This window comes from Pinus tabuliformis, chromosome 5_1 (assembly GCF_031772625.1).
Source record: "Pinus tabuliformis cultivar Carrire ecotype Pingquan chromosome 5_1, CPIR1, whole genome shotgun sequence".
NCBI classification, from domain to species: Eukaryota; Viridiplantae; Streptophyta; class Pinopsida; order Pinales; family Pinaceae; genus Pinus; species Pinus tabuliformis.
Window position 1 is genome coordinate 831282850 of NC_142305.1, and position 15639 is coordinate 831298488.

A 15639-nucleotide genomic window follows, 5' to 3' on the forward strand; every position below is an offset into this window, starting at 1 on the left:
GCATTAGTGCAACAACCTCCCATGCATCCTCAGCGCCAGCATCCACCGCCCAGTCAAGGCTAAGTGTATGTGAAGCAGAGTGCGACCAATTGCCAAAATTAAAAAAAAAATAATAAGGGGAAGGGTAACAAGGGTAACTAAGGTAATCAACCCAATCAACCCCAAGGGAACCAGCCTAACACCAAAAACCAACAATAGGGAAACCAACCCAAGAAGAACAAGCCTATTCATACGAACATTACTTGTGCATGTTTTTGTGCACATGACCATTATACTCATGATTGTCCCCTCTTACCTCAAATACAACAAATGTGGGAAGCCCAAGGAGCTTCTAGAGGTTAACCACCCATGCAGCAACTGCCTTAGAATCCTGCACTATCTGAACCGTCCATGGTTACAAATCCTTTCCCTCATAAAGGATTTGTTGTTACTTAACCTCGAGAAGGTCAAGGAGCCCACCCTCCCAACCTTCTCATCCTGGTGACTACCAGATCCTCATGATGAATTCTGATGAGGTCAATATCTCTGATGTCAACTTGCAATCTTGGTCATGTCAATACAACAAGCCATCGACTCCATCCACAACTAAGACAAAAAACAAAGAATCTAATGAGCCTCTTATGACACCAAATGGTCCTTTACAAATCCATTAGCCTAAACTTGAGTCAATTCCCAAGATCCCCAAGGGGCCATTACATTGTAACGTGGCTTCTAACTGAGCTTTCCACACATACAATATGGTAGACGACTTGGTGCAATCACCTACTGCGATGTTGACACTGAAGGTTCTCCAGTTGCACCCATCTCAAAAGAAATCTCTACTAATTGCTTTGGGCATAGTAGATCCTTCAGAAAATCGTTTGATTTTATTTCTTGTTGAGGTGTCAAAACATCGTCCATTACCTCCATCCATTGCATTACAGATACCAGTCTGAGTCTTTAATTCCATCATCTCTTAATGCATTATTGATGAAGGTACATCCACCTGTGTGATGTCCTCTGCTATTTGGAAGCAACTCAACCCACCTGAATTGGCCCCATCCACCATCACTTTGTGTGTTTGGGATGATCACCCCTTTGAACCTCTCGACATGTATCACAATTGTCCAGTGACTCTTGTAGGAAATTCCATCAATGTAGACATTGAGTTTATTGATAGCCCTTTAGATTACAACTTTCTCTTGGGTCAAAGTTACACATACACCATGTCAGTCGTTGCATCTACAATTGTCGTAAGCTGTGATTTGCCCATGAAGGGAAGATCGTCATTATCAATCAGTTGACATATTATGAGCCACCATCCTTAACCTCCCTTGAGTCCATTATCTTATCGATGTCTTGCAAGCAGTCTGCAACCCCTCTCACTGATGTTTCACCCAATGTCTACAAAGATTCCACCTTTTTGTGTGCCTTCCCTGGTCTCCCCCTCTCATCTCTAAGCCAAATTCATTGACTGTCTACATGTTACAAGCATCACGGGCTGCTGAAAAGTAGTCTGGTACCTATCGTCAACAACCAGATCTTCATCACTTGTTACCATCTCAGCTGAGCCATCTAGATCCATGCCTCTAGGACCTCCTCCTTTTGTGGGTTCCTCTCCTTTGTTCCCCCAAGGAACTATTCCTCCAGGTCTTAACCATCCAAGGGTTGTTCCACTGGGACATTAACTTGTAGGACAAACACCTTTCTTGTTTCCTCCTCCTAGAATATTTTCTCTCCCTATCATGGCTTCGTTGAGTCTCCCTAAAACGGCTTTGGGGATCCCAGTTTAGTACATTGATCACCCAACGAGCACTCCCCCTGGTTAGCTCAGACCATGTCATGCTTTGACCCCAGTTCCTACAACCCCTATTTTTGCTCTAGCTCGACTGCAACCACAACATGAACCCACTCCTATTGCGAAAGCATCCAAACCGAGGGGGGAAGCCAAGAAGAAGGAACCTAAGGACAAGGCTCCCCAAGAACCTCCAACTCCTGAGCCTCCAAAGTAGACACCTCCATGCACTTTGTGTGATGTTGTTGGGCATGCCACCAATAACTATCATGAACTTCCTCACCTCAAATCTTTGGTTCATGGAACTTTTCCTTAGTCCAATATCCCTACGATCAAAGTTACCTTACCAAATTCAGGGACAAGACTTAAAATGTTGCGCACAAATCACCCATACACTTTGTACGATCATTACGACCACTATTCTCATTGTTTCCCTTGTCTTGACAAATTTCGCAGCTACCTTTATGTGCTTCGTGACTGCGATGCCACTCGTAATGGATCATTTACTCCTCTACCTATGGGTTCTAGTACCACTAGTACACCAGAACAAGGGAACTCTAACCCAACCATCATGATGCCTCCCCCTGATGTCAAGATGAAAGACACCAAAACCCATATACTTTACCTATCGTCATCCTTGATTTCTTTGGAGCAAAACCTTTCTAAGGCTTCTGCACGTGCTTCTATCAAACCTCCTTAATCGGACACCCAGGTCTCAGCATCGGTAGATTTTCCATCTGCTAGCTCGTCAGCTACCATTTCAGATGATGTATATGTGAACCTTCATTCTTAGGATGATGCACCAGGTACCACCACCGCATCATGTAGTCAATCTTCCTCCTGTCCAACCATCTTCCATTTTGATGAGGACATCATGGAATCTATATCTACCCATGATTAACTTGGCACGATATGCACCATCATGTGTACTTCATCACATTTTTGCGAGCCCAAAAGTTTACTCATGATCATCAATGACGTATTTTATACCAAGCCCCTCGCTATCTTCTCATCAAAAATGACCTTTATCGTCACAGTGTTGATTTTCTCACTCATCATTATGGCTAGGACCTTACATCATTCGTAAGGACTTGGGTAAGGGGGCATATATTCTAGACGATTTTGAAGGCCAACTTCTTCCTAGTCCTCGCATTGCACTCTACCTCAGGAGATTTTACCCATAGCATATCCCATTGCTTTGCGTGTATTCATTTCTGTCATGCATTTAGGTAGGTTGCATCATCTCATTTCTTTTATTTTGCACCTTTCAGATGGATCCATCATCCACATTATATATCAGGTATGCCGATGGTGCGAGTCACTTTTCCAAAAATCTAGCTTTGATAGCATGGACCATTTTCACCCCCTTTCATATGTTAGTCCATTCTAATAGCGTGTGCATTTGATCTGCCACCAATAACCAAGCCTTATATGATGGAGTGATAGGTTTGTTAGTTGATGCCCTTTCTCATCGCATCCTTCATTTTCATGTTCATTTGGATTCCTTTCCACTTGTCATGAAATTGAATGGTGTGTATCATGTGCATAACCAAGTCCTATTTAGAAAATATCTATGATTTAAGTTGTTGGTACGTGAAATTGAAACAGTTACTTTCAGTCCTGTTTCTCGAGCCAAAATAACTGTGTAGATACCATTGCAAATAACATTCTAGATTGGAATTTATCACATGTATACCACAATGGACAACCATAAAAAAGGGTGAACCACAATCATCATATAAAAGATGCATAACCACATTATGTATCGACATATAAAAATAAATCTTTTTTGAGTCTACCACTCTAAATACATCTAGTACACTGGAGGATCTCATTCCAAGTTCGGCCAAGATGCTTGAATCCATTTTTCAAGCATTTAGACCACAATGGCTCTCCACAAACTCCTCTTGCTAGGGGGAATCATTCCCACCTTTTCATACCATATCAATCTCCTCCATCACATATTTTTGTGGGCGTTACCCCATGTCTGGAGGCATGATGGTTTTCTTCTAGCCATCTTCCTAATTGATTAACATAAGTCTCGACCTAGATCCCACCAAATCTAGGTATGTTCAATTATATTACCATTCCTTGGATATTTTCTCCTACAGGCCTCTTGGGTGAGTCATATTCACATCACATATCGCCACCAACAAATTGAGATCGAGTGTAAGTGAAAATTATATATCCATTCCATAAGTAAATGTCTGTTGTTTGATACTATATCTTTGAATATTGTACTCTCTATCATACAACCTTTGCCACATAGTCCACATGTTTGACTTAGTGGGTGAGGATGATTCTAGACCTCCTCTAGTAGTTCATTCTCATTTTCCTCTTCCCTTAATTCTTCACCAGGAACCACCATTCCAGGAAGCATTAGGGCCATAATTACAAAAGTTAGGCCACTTGCTTGAAAGTCACAAATCCTCATTCTGATGGTCAGTTTTTCCTCTACTATCTCCACAAGATTTATGGCCTCTTCGTCCTCCCAAAATTCACCAAAGCTCAATTAGCAAATGAATTAAATTGGAGGGAAAAATCCCTTTCCTAGGAATACCCATAGTCTTTCTATTGCCCATTGTGACCAAACTGTAGCTCAATTTTATGAACCATCAAAATCTTTGAAAATCTCTCATAAAGCACTATAATGGGTCTCTCTTCATTTCTTATGATTTGACACTTCACCCAGAAGCCATTTTTCCAAGAAGGGTCACTTCGTTGCCTCTAAAAATCAAATTTCTTCATACATGACACTTGTACTTTGGGGACCACCTTCCCTTGGTGCTCATTATCTCAGGTGTCAATTTTCTTCATGAGTAACCATTATTTTCTCATGTTTTTGTGGTCCCCACCGGGCCTATTCTATGTGGCAACATCATCGAGTCACCCTTGTTCAAAGCATCCACAATGAGTCACCTTTGCATTCATGGAGTATTTTTCAAATCCCATTGTATCATATCATAGTATTCCATCCATGTTTGCATACCATTCATCCTGTGTTTCCCATTTTGGACTTCAATCATAATGTCCACCATTCCCTACATAGTCGAGTCACTTGTTGCCACGTCAACCATGCACTTTGTGCTCTGACAAGAGAAGTCATCTATTTGTCCCTTAGTCCAATTCTCCACATTTTCCTTGGTGTCAGTCCATCAGTCACATTACTATTTTCCCTCCTGCCTTAGCTGAGGATCCTCATTGTCTCACCTATGGTGAGCCCTTATCTGTCGACATCACAACATCTATTCTAGATGAATGACCTAGAGGGTGGTGTATCTTTATTTCAGCTTCCTTTCTTGTTTGATGCCTTGAATAAAGAAAATGGAATCATCATTTCCCTTTGACTTGATTGTTTCATGCTCTTGGTTCATACACTTGATGGTTGAGTCATGTAGCAGATTATACTAGTGATTCCCGGGTGCATGTGAGAAGTTTCGGACCTCATGAGGCGGTGGCACTTTAGGTAGCCCCATACATGCCCATATGACTTCATATTCCCTTATAGCCTCAGATGTAGTTCTGAAGATTTCATGGGCTCGGTTCCTTCTTCTTGCAGAGCTCATAGCATGCATGTCTCCTTCATATGATCCATTTAGTTTTGTAGAGCCCTTTCCTGTTCAATAAATTTTTTTGGTTGTTATACCCTCCTTGCCACCCATTTTTTGAGGGAAGAGCCGTTATGTCTCATTTTCTCAGACGTTATTGTATTCAGTCCTGGCTCATGTTTTTCCAGGCGCATTATATATATGGGATACATTATATTATTTTCTGGCTCATTTATGCCAAGATGTCATGTACCATTTAGCATGTCCTTTAGTGCTCATTTTCATTTTGTTGGGTTCACCATTATTATTTCTACTTAGTTATCTTAGCGAGTATGGGTATGCCTCCCCCGCCTCATTTGATATCAGGTACCACATCATAAAAAGAGAGTTACATAAGTTATTTGGTTTCACCCCCTCAGTCACTATCCTCTTTCGATTCAGCTCCATTGGTCTCTCTCTCTCTCTGACTCCCCTTCGGTGTCTAGTGGTTGTGTCCTTACAATGTACTTTGGTTATACATTTTTCTCCTAACACTCGTATGTTGGGGGGTTGGGGGGGGGGAATCTATTATCACCAAAAAATGATCATCTAGCCATAACTTACTAAATGGATTGAAGTACACCATGTAGGGCCAATTTGACCATAGTAAAATTACTTTCACTATAAGAAATTACTTAATAAACCATATTTGTTAAGTTATTTTTGGTTAAACCCATGAAGAATAATTAAATAAATCATTATTTACTTAATTATATTCTAGTAATAATTAATTAAACCATTGTTTAACAAATATTCCTCGTCATATTTGACTGAGTCATGAGAAATAATTAGATAAACCATTATTTATCTTATTTTTCTCTATGAATAATTAATTAATCATTATTTAGTTATTATTCTTTATCATGTTTGACCAAATTCTCTAGGAATACTTAAACAAATCATTATTTGTTTATTATTCCTCAACCACATTTCTTGAGATGAAAAATTATTTATTTATTTATTTATTATTTCTAAATAAAAGTATTTAACCAATTTAAATACTTTTTCCCTCCAACCAAATATAATAAAATATTTCAAATGGTTAATTGTATAATTTTGTTAATAATATTTTATTATTTTCCATTATTCGAGAAAAACCTAATATTTTGTTATAAATTGGATGGTTTTACATCCATTCTTCACTTTTGGTCATTTTCATTGTTTCCCTCACTGTTGCAACTGTGATTATTATCATTGTCGCAAACCATTTTATTTTCCATTTGAGTTCTCATGGAACTCAAACATTTTGCTTGTTGGTTTTTACACATTCTAGAGGAGAGAGATGCTAAAAAAGCTGAAGACATTGAGGATAGCCAAGAACCCATCCCATAGAGGATGACTGGTAACATTGTTTGTTCCCTTCATAGGTGTCATCTAATAAAATATATTCTTTATATATCTGGTTTCCATTGGATTATTGGAGTTACTTGCCCTTATTTTCTTATTCCATTTTGCGGTTTAACTATTTATGTTGCATAGATAAGGGCTTTGGTAGGTTTTGTTTTTTTCGTTTGCTACAGATCCACACTATTTATAAATGAAATTTGTTGTTTGGGATGCTTGTCATCCACAGTATAAAGTGGTTTCTTTTTGTACACCTTCGAGAAGAACACTACAAAGAAACCATCAAAATATACATCTTCAAATGAATGACTAGATGTAGATCAAGATGATCCATATTCTTCACTTTTATCAACTAGTGCCCCATCTGAGTCAACATGCATGCCCACCATTTCAGGTTTCAAAAGTCTTTTAACAAGTCTATGCGGTGATGATTTGTATTTGTAATCTTTCTTTCTCTCTTTCTGATAAATTGTTTATGAACTAATATATCTGGCTAGTACACACCTTTGAATAGGTGGGTATTTGTGGGATATCAATGTACTTCGACAACTATAATATCTTCATTTTCTTTAATGACCTTTATAAATTTGGTAACCTAGAATGGATAGCCAGGTAGATCTCCAGTTGCTAACACTACTATCATGCAACCCTCCTTAACATCCTATACAAAATCCCCATAAAGGTCTTCCATGGCTTCACATTGTGCATGTGATCTTCTAGAACCAATATTGATTTCTCTTTTCTCTACATGTGGAGAATTAATAATACCTTGATATTATTGTTGTTCAACAATGTGTCTTTCCTCGTGTTCATTTGGCATATTTTGTGGTGAAATAAATGGTTTCTTCAAAAGTGTATCTATATCTATTGATATTGAAATTATATCACTTTGATTATTGAAAAAATACTCCCACCAAACCAAATCAACAACATCAAAGTACTCATATGTATCTCTAATACATATTTTAATTTATTCCAAGCATTCAAAATAATTTATATCTCTCTTATTCCTTTGTGCATTATGGAGTTCAGTAACTGATTTTAATAAATATATCTTTGATGTAAATATTAGATTCTCTGGAATGAACTTCAAAAATGCTAAACCTGATGACGACCTCGTTTCTACAATAGTTGAATACTTCTTGCCCCATATAAGTGTTTTCCCATCAATTTTTTATACGAAATTGATGCTAGAGGCTAATGTCATTAAATTGTTCAATGCATTTCTCCTCATCGTGTGATCCTGGAGTAAACCTTCGCATGTCAATAGTTTCTTCAAACACATGAAAAACAAGATCTCGAATGTATCATTTCTTAATACATTCCATTAGTGATAGGAGATCCCCAACATCTTTCCTCCTCAATGTTACTGAAAAATGAATTAACATCTGATCAACAAGGTCATGAGTATGCCCAACGAGAAGGAAACCAAACTTTACCTTTTTAAAACTTCCCAATTCAACAAGAATGTTCAGATATCCAAAATGAAATTGATTTTTGTTTTCACGACTTGTGTTGTCTAATTGTAGATACAAAACTTCACGAAGTGTTAGGGTCCTATACTAATAGTATTCATAATTTTTAATTGGCTATGGTTAGTCTTGTAATATTTTACATACTTTTTCTTTTTGCAAAATGTTTTCCATAATAAAAAGTAAAAAGTGTAACGAGGGTGTGTCCTAAAAGAATAATCAAAGGACAAAAAGAAAAAGAAAAGATAAAAAAAAAGTGAAAAATATGAACCCAAAAAAAAATAGATCATGAAAGTGTGCAAATTCAAGTGCCACTGCTTTTACTTTTATGTGCAAACTAATGGTTGTGTGCAGCTTGTCATAATTCCACAACCCATGATAGTCAAATAGCTTAATATTGACCCAAGAAAAAGGAAATAAATGGTGTGCTAGCTCAAATGCACCCAATAAAATGAAGAAAAAATGTTAGGGTAAATAAAGGGTAGGTGGAAGAAAGGTCGCAAATATACAAGGTTGCTCAGTCAAAAGCACATTTATCATGCTTAATCCTATGTTTCATGTGCAGGAGCATTTATGAGAGTGAAAGGATGTTCACTAGATTACTTGATTAACTTCCCCTCATTTCATTTCACCCCCCACATACTTGCTTACTAATTTCCCCATTACCCCATCATTTCTTATAAAAAGTACCCTTCATTTTGACCCTTACCCCTTGGTTTTATACATTTCCCTAGTAAATCACCCTCCAAAGGTCATCCCCCTACCCAAAACCTCTTTTCCCTAGTGTGAAACCCATTCCCCATTGAAAACTTCACCTTCCCCCTTATTAATTTCCCTAGTTTACCTTAAAAACCCATGAAACCCCCTTATCCTAAGTTTTATCGCTCCTCACATTATTTAATTAATTCCCCAAATTCATATTTTCCCAAGACAACCTTTTAACCCACCACCTTTGGTGCAGTTAAGAAAAGCCCACCAAAAAAACCTTGGTCCCACTCCATTAACCCTCGCTTATATTTAATCCCCACTTTGTTTATTAATTAATTACAATTAATTGTAATTAACCCCCTAGGTCTCACAAATCTTGACCCGATTTCACCCCATGCATCTTTACTATGTGACCGCCGTTAAATCTTCCACCCCCAGATTTGACGACATGCATCCATATCACACTCATTCCCTCCCTGACCTTTACTAGCCCGAGAGCGCACGAGATTCACGCTTTTTCCTGGGCCCTATTCTACTACGTGGTAGCCTCAGGCAAGATCAAGCGCTCTGAATGAAATACTGCCCACTCTCCAAAAGTGGTGCGATGGCCCCTGAAACTACCTCCCTACCAAAAGCTAAAACCATCCACTATTCATTTATGGATTCCATGCCAAATTGTGACCATTGCTGGTTAAAAGGTTGGATAAGCCCATTTCTACTCTTTTCGCTCATTTTCACTGTGAATGCTGCCCAAGCCTCCTTGCACCACCCTAAGCCTCTACAAACAAAATTTACCATCGTTTACCTCTTGACCAAGCTTCGAGCACCCAATTGAAGCATCCGGTGCACAGTGGAAGCCATTGTACCATCTACAGTCACCATTAAAACTAGTTTGCAGCTAATACCACCAATTTCCAAGTATTTTTGGGAAAACTAGAATGACCGTCCAAATTTGAAAACGTACAGTCAAGTTTAAAGATTAATTAATTGAAATTAATTAATACATTTCCTTAATTGAAGAGTAATTGTCTTGTATACCCAAAAGGCCTCTTTTAAAAACTGCAATTACCCTCTCATTGTACCCGAGTTTCCCAAATGTCACTTCTATAGCCAATACAAGCCTAATCACAATCCATAAACTCACTCATGGCTTCCCAGTCCTCTCTAGATGTGAGACTTGTGTCAACTCCTCACCTTGACATTCACCATTTGGCACTAGCAGACAGGGATTTCCAGATAAAAGATATTGCTACCCCAACCTACCTTCTGAAACTCCACTACTGGAGTAAGGATAGATTCTTGAACCATGCCGATGGCATCCATCTGTGTGAATCCAATTTACCCAAATACCTATTCCCAGAAGCTCACCCATTCCCTGATATCATACATTTTTGTCATGCCTGCTATATCCCTAGCCAAAGGGCTATTGTTGCCCCAAACTAGCATCTCTTATTTACCATCACCCCAGAGTCTATCAACAAGATGCTCCAAGTCCAACTTAGCCCTAATGAGACCCCATTATCTATTGGAGACCTATTGGACATATATATCACATTGTACCTGGTTAAGATAAGGAAAATCTTCCAAATCTTCATCATTCAAGACCTCCCTACTCCCACAGATACTCCACCTTAAGCTGCCACAATTTTTTAGAGACATACAAACATATAATCACCATGCTCTCTTGCATCCTAGGATATCCGTCAGACGATCATGTGGTTGAGGTTATCCTAGCCTTCCTATCCATCTTCACCCTAGGCAAGCCTCTTGCTATCATGTATAATTAAGCTCAGTTCACTACAGACAGGATGCATGAACAATTCACAAGACTGCCCACTGAAAGGGTTTTCAAGTACTCTTTAGCGTTATTCACATGATTTTGTACTACCAAGTAGATAAGTTCCCTGTAAGCATACAGAAGTTGGATACCAATGGAAAAGAGAGATCACTGGTCTTCTAGACACCGTTGATCTAGAAATAATCCACAACATTTACCTGCAAAGACTTCATAGATTCATTTTTCTACCCAGTCATGAACATGCTAACAAGTAACACTAAACCTAGAATCAACCAAGAAATGAAGAGGGTGCTACAGTTGGCTAAGAACAACAAGGTGGAAGACTGGTACCTATACCAGAACAACAATGAAATCATGGTTTATGGCTGCCAATTAGCCCCTTATAAGTTGACCAAATACCTCCCTATGAGGATATTTGCGCTTGAGTATTTTATTCAAATCATCAACTCTAATGAGGTAAACTTCCTAGTGGCTAGGAAGAAGGCCCAATTTAAAATAAAGAACCAATTGGGCCCCTTCATATGCAATAAAAGAGAAGTTGGACATGAGGCTGACAAGATACTATAACAAATGAAACTTAGAAACAACTTCATGTGGCAGTATGACCCTAATGGGGTCATAAAAAATTGAGAATCAAGGAAAAACTCGAACCTTTCATCCACCACCCAAGACCTAACATTAAACAGTTTGCCAACCAATCTTAGTGGTTGGAAAACACATTCATTGATATGGACAACATAGTTGTGGATGTTGAAAACACACTCATTGATCTTGAAAATGAAATTGACCAGAGCTCTTTCCTGCAGGTTCCAAGACTAAGGGAACCAATGAGTAATCCTCCTATGTTATAGACCCCAGACAATGAAGAGAAGATTCCAAAGAGGAACATGGAAGAAGGTTCTAGTTCTGCCATGGAGACTACAGATGATCTTTTTGAGCTAAGGAAAAGGCCCAAGTTGAATCATGTGTCTAAACAGGAGGAGAATATTGAATAAGTGAAAATAACGGACACTGAAACAATGGGCCAGAGTAGCAAAGACACAGCTGCTTCAGGTGAAACACAATAGCCATCAACCTCCAACACTCAAATGATAGAGAGACAGATGAGTGTTGATATTTTTGCCTTTACCAAGCCAGCTGACAAAGAAAAGGATATCAAAGATAGGTACAAGGAAATAAAAATGACAAATGAGAAGTTGAAGGCAGAGACATACACCAAACATTTCAAGCATACACTAGCCAACCAGAGCAGGTTGATATTAGCCTTTGACATCAAAGTAGGAAGGATGCAGGTCTCATTTTTGTAGCCCATTGTTCAACAACCGAATACTTTAGCTGATTACAAGAAGACTGATTTTGAGGGGTTGGCTAGGGATGTTCATCCCATTGACCAAATAGAATTTCATAAGTAGGTTGGAGAAATGATTTACTCCACCCTTACAGGAAAGGCCATGGCTGCACAGAGGTTGCAGGATTCATTGGATAATATAACAGTCCAATATAAATTAGAAAAGGCCTCCTCACAGGCTAAACACAGCATGATCAAGTCATTGGAGGACTTGGTCATTAAGCTGCGCCATGATCCCACTGACATTAAGGTAGCTGAAAAATTGATAAAAAAAAGAAGAATGGGGATATAGAAGCTCTTAGGAAACAACTCAAGCTACCTCATTTACAACACTCACAAACCAAAGTGGTCCTGGAGAGCCAAACCAATCATGAAGACATGATGGACCTATTACTTCAATTGAATGATCAAATAGAAGAGATGGGGAAAGAATTGAATAGCTTGATTCAAATAAAACAAGATAGTCTTGATGATGCCCTTACAACTGTCACCCTAACACTTATCACTATTATACCTTCTACTTTGGCAACATCCTTAACTCCCACAGCTCCAATGGCCATAGCACTGCAAGCATCTACACCAACTACATCAACAACAGGATCTACAGGTGATGAAGCAAATAGGTTGGTCAAAGAAATGGAAGGAAACTCCATTCAGACGACTGAGATGAAAAGGCTTAAGGAAAAAGTGACCGGCCTCGAAACTAATTACAAAATTGCCTAAATCATGCACAAAGAAGAACAATAGAAGTCTACAAGGATGAATGAACAAATCAAAAGCCTGGAGAAGGAACTGACATTGAAAGAACCTCCAGGTTAGGCTAAGGAGAAACTGTGGGCCAATATCATTGACTTTGTCAATGATATTTGGCCATCCATACAGGTTATTTTTTAACACATTGATTTAATAAAGCGGGCTATAGAAGCCATACAAAGAGTCAAAGTAGAACTTGGGGACATGTCAGAGGAATCTGTAAGGATCATTCACTTCCTCAACTCCAAGAACAAGTATGAGCTACAGGAATTATAGATACCTGACAGAATAGGTACAATTTTGGAAGTTAAAAGGGTCCTCACCAAGAGGAATTTTATGTTGAACCTAGAGGATAAGTGCCAAACCATGCAGCTGACCATTGACATATTTATGGTCAGATTTTAAATTTTTAGGCAAAAAGGTTTACCAAATCCATTGGTAATAAATGATAAGCTGATGACACAGGAGGACTATAACAGAAAAATCTGAGAAGTAGCTAGAGATAAAGTGAATACTTCATCCATGAAGGGCATACCTACTGGCAAAGTATTATATCAAACTTTTGAGAATTTGGTTTACTTCTAGCATTAGTTAAAACACCTTTTTGTTAACAAGCCTACTTTTGCCAAATATGCTGAGGCAGATGAGATCTACAGGAAGATGCTCAATATCCAATTACCAGAAGTTGAGATATGGGAAAAATTAAATGATTTACTATAGAAATACACAGTAAAAATATAAAATTTACAGTAAAAAGTAAAAGGGCACAGTAAAAGGATACTGACAGGTCAGCTAGGTCAAAGTGTATCAGTTGAAAGGTCAGAGTGAATACAGCATCCAATGTGAAAAGAAAACAACAAAGAATATTAAAGTGAAAAAGATCAAAGAGTAAAGTCAGCACAACCTAACAAATAGGGATAGTAAGCATCAATTCAATAGATGACTCTATCTTCTTGCATGAAGATTTTCCTTTCTCCTAGATTAGTTCCCAAGACAGTTTGGGATATTTTGTAAAATATTTTTGTATAAATACTTCATAATTTGAAGTATTGGGTTTGGATTGCTATACATTTGTAATGTTATTTTGATCATAAACCTGAGGGTTATTGTACGAATTTTCAAGTCAGTGAACTGGAGCAAGTAATAATAATATTGCATTACATGATTCATGTGTAGAGCTATTAGAGTGAAGTATTTTCTTTGTCAATTTGTTATCCTCTTATGTTTTTTACAAACTTAAATGTTATCTAAAGTTGAATGAATTAACTAGAAATTTATCTCAGAATTTGTTTAAGTACACTTTGCTTTCCATAGTTAATCATTTATATGTTTTCTTCTGATATCCGAATCTTAGAATCCTTAATTGCTCTCCCATCGTAGTTGACCCCTTTCACTTCCTTCATAAATCTGGCCTAAGGAACCCTTAATTTCTCTTTGGATCCGATTAAAAACCACTTCAACATCTAGCCTTGAGATTTGAAGTAACTTTGCTATCTTGCCCTGTAGACACTATTTTTGAGAACTTGATCCAGTCCTGTTTGTCTTACATTTGACCCCATATCCCAATGGTAAAAGACAACCCTTTTTCATCTAAGTAAGTGATCCCACCACCAAATCTAAATAAAAAATCCAAGCACAATCATAACTAGCCTAAAATCAAATAACTAAACAAAGTTAAATAAAAAATAGATAGCCCTCTCTGAGATTAGGAAGGCTAGACCCTAATCTCCAAAGTTGGTTTGTTGTTACCTTTATCATTTCTTTTTCTGACAACATAGAAGAAATTTTGGAGTTATAACATAATTGGCAACCATACTGGGGACTTTGATCCTCAGTGTAATAAAACTGTAAGGAAACCTTAAATTTCATATTGAGCCCCTTAAATTCATTTTTATGAGTTGTTCTTAAAAGGTTTCATAAAAACAATTAAGAAATTAAAATTATGGCTCCGAAAAAGACTCACTATACTAGGGAAAATCCAGATCCAAACCCTGCTAATATAGTTGATGACCCAAACAAGATTTTAAGAAAACCAAAAAAGGTAGAAACTCAAGCAAGTAAGCCAGTTAGTTAAAGCAAATTCACTCCCCGAAGAATTATCAACTTTAGAGGAAATTCCATTTGATTTGTCATTTCATCTCTCATTGTTTAGAACTAAATCAAAGAATGCAATTCATGAAACAATGTTAGACCCTAATTTTATTCAATTCATTGAGTCGAAAAAGGTGCCTATACATCCAAATTTAGATAAATTTTTGTTGGATACTTTTAACAAGTTAGAAGCTTTAACCTCCACATTAATAAGCCATATAGATGATTCTTACCTTCAACAATTAGTTGAACTAGCTGTCGTCACTGTTGCTGCCTCTGAAATTTCTGCACAATGTTCAAATACTGTAAATACACCTACATTTACTACCACCTCACCAATTGTATCCACCACAGTCCATTCCCTTAAACCAGTCATTCCTCAGCTTCCTATCCAACCAAACTTCTCATCCTCATCTAGTTCATCTCTGTATATCTCAAGTCCTTCCTCAAGTACCAACACTTTACCCCCTAGTCAAGCAAGAATCCAATCCATGGAAGACCCATATGCACCTTTGGTTTTACTAGCACAACTCCATGTCATGCTGCAATATTATCAAAGAAAAATCATTTTGTTTGATGCTACTGGTCAGTATATTGACCAACATCATGTGAACAAAATGACTGACTATTTTGAGTTGCATGAGATAGATGAATCTGATGTCCAAAGGAAGTTGTTTTCCCAAACATTAACTAGGGATATTAAGAAGTGGTTTAAAGCGTTACCTACCAATCATATTGTATACTTAGCTTCCTTTCATAGATTA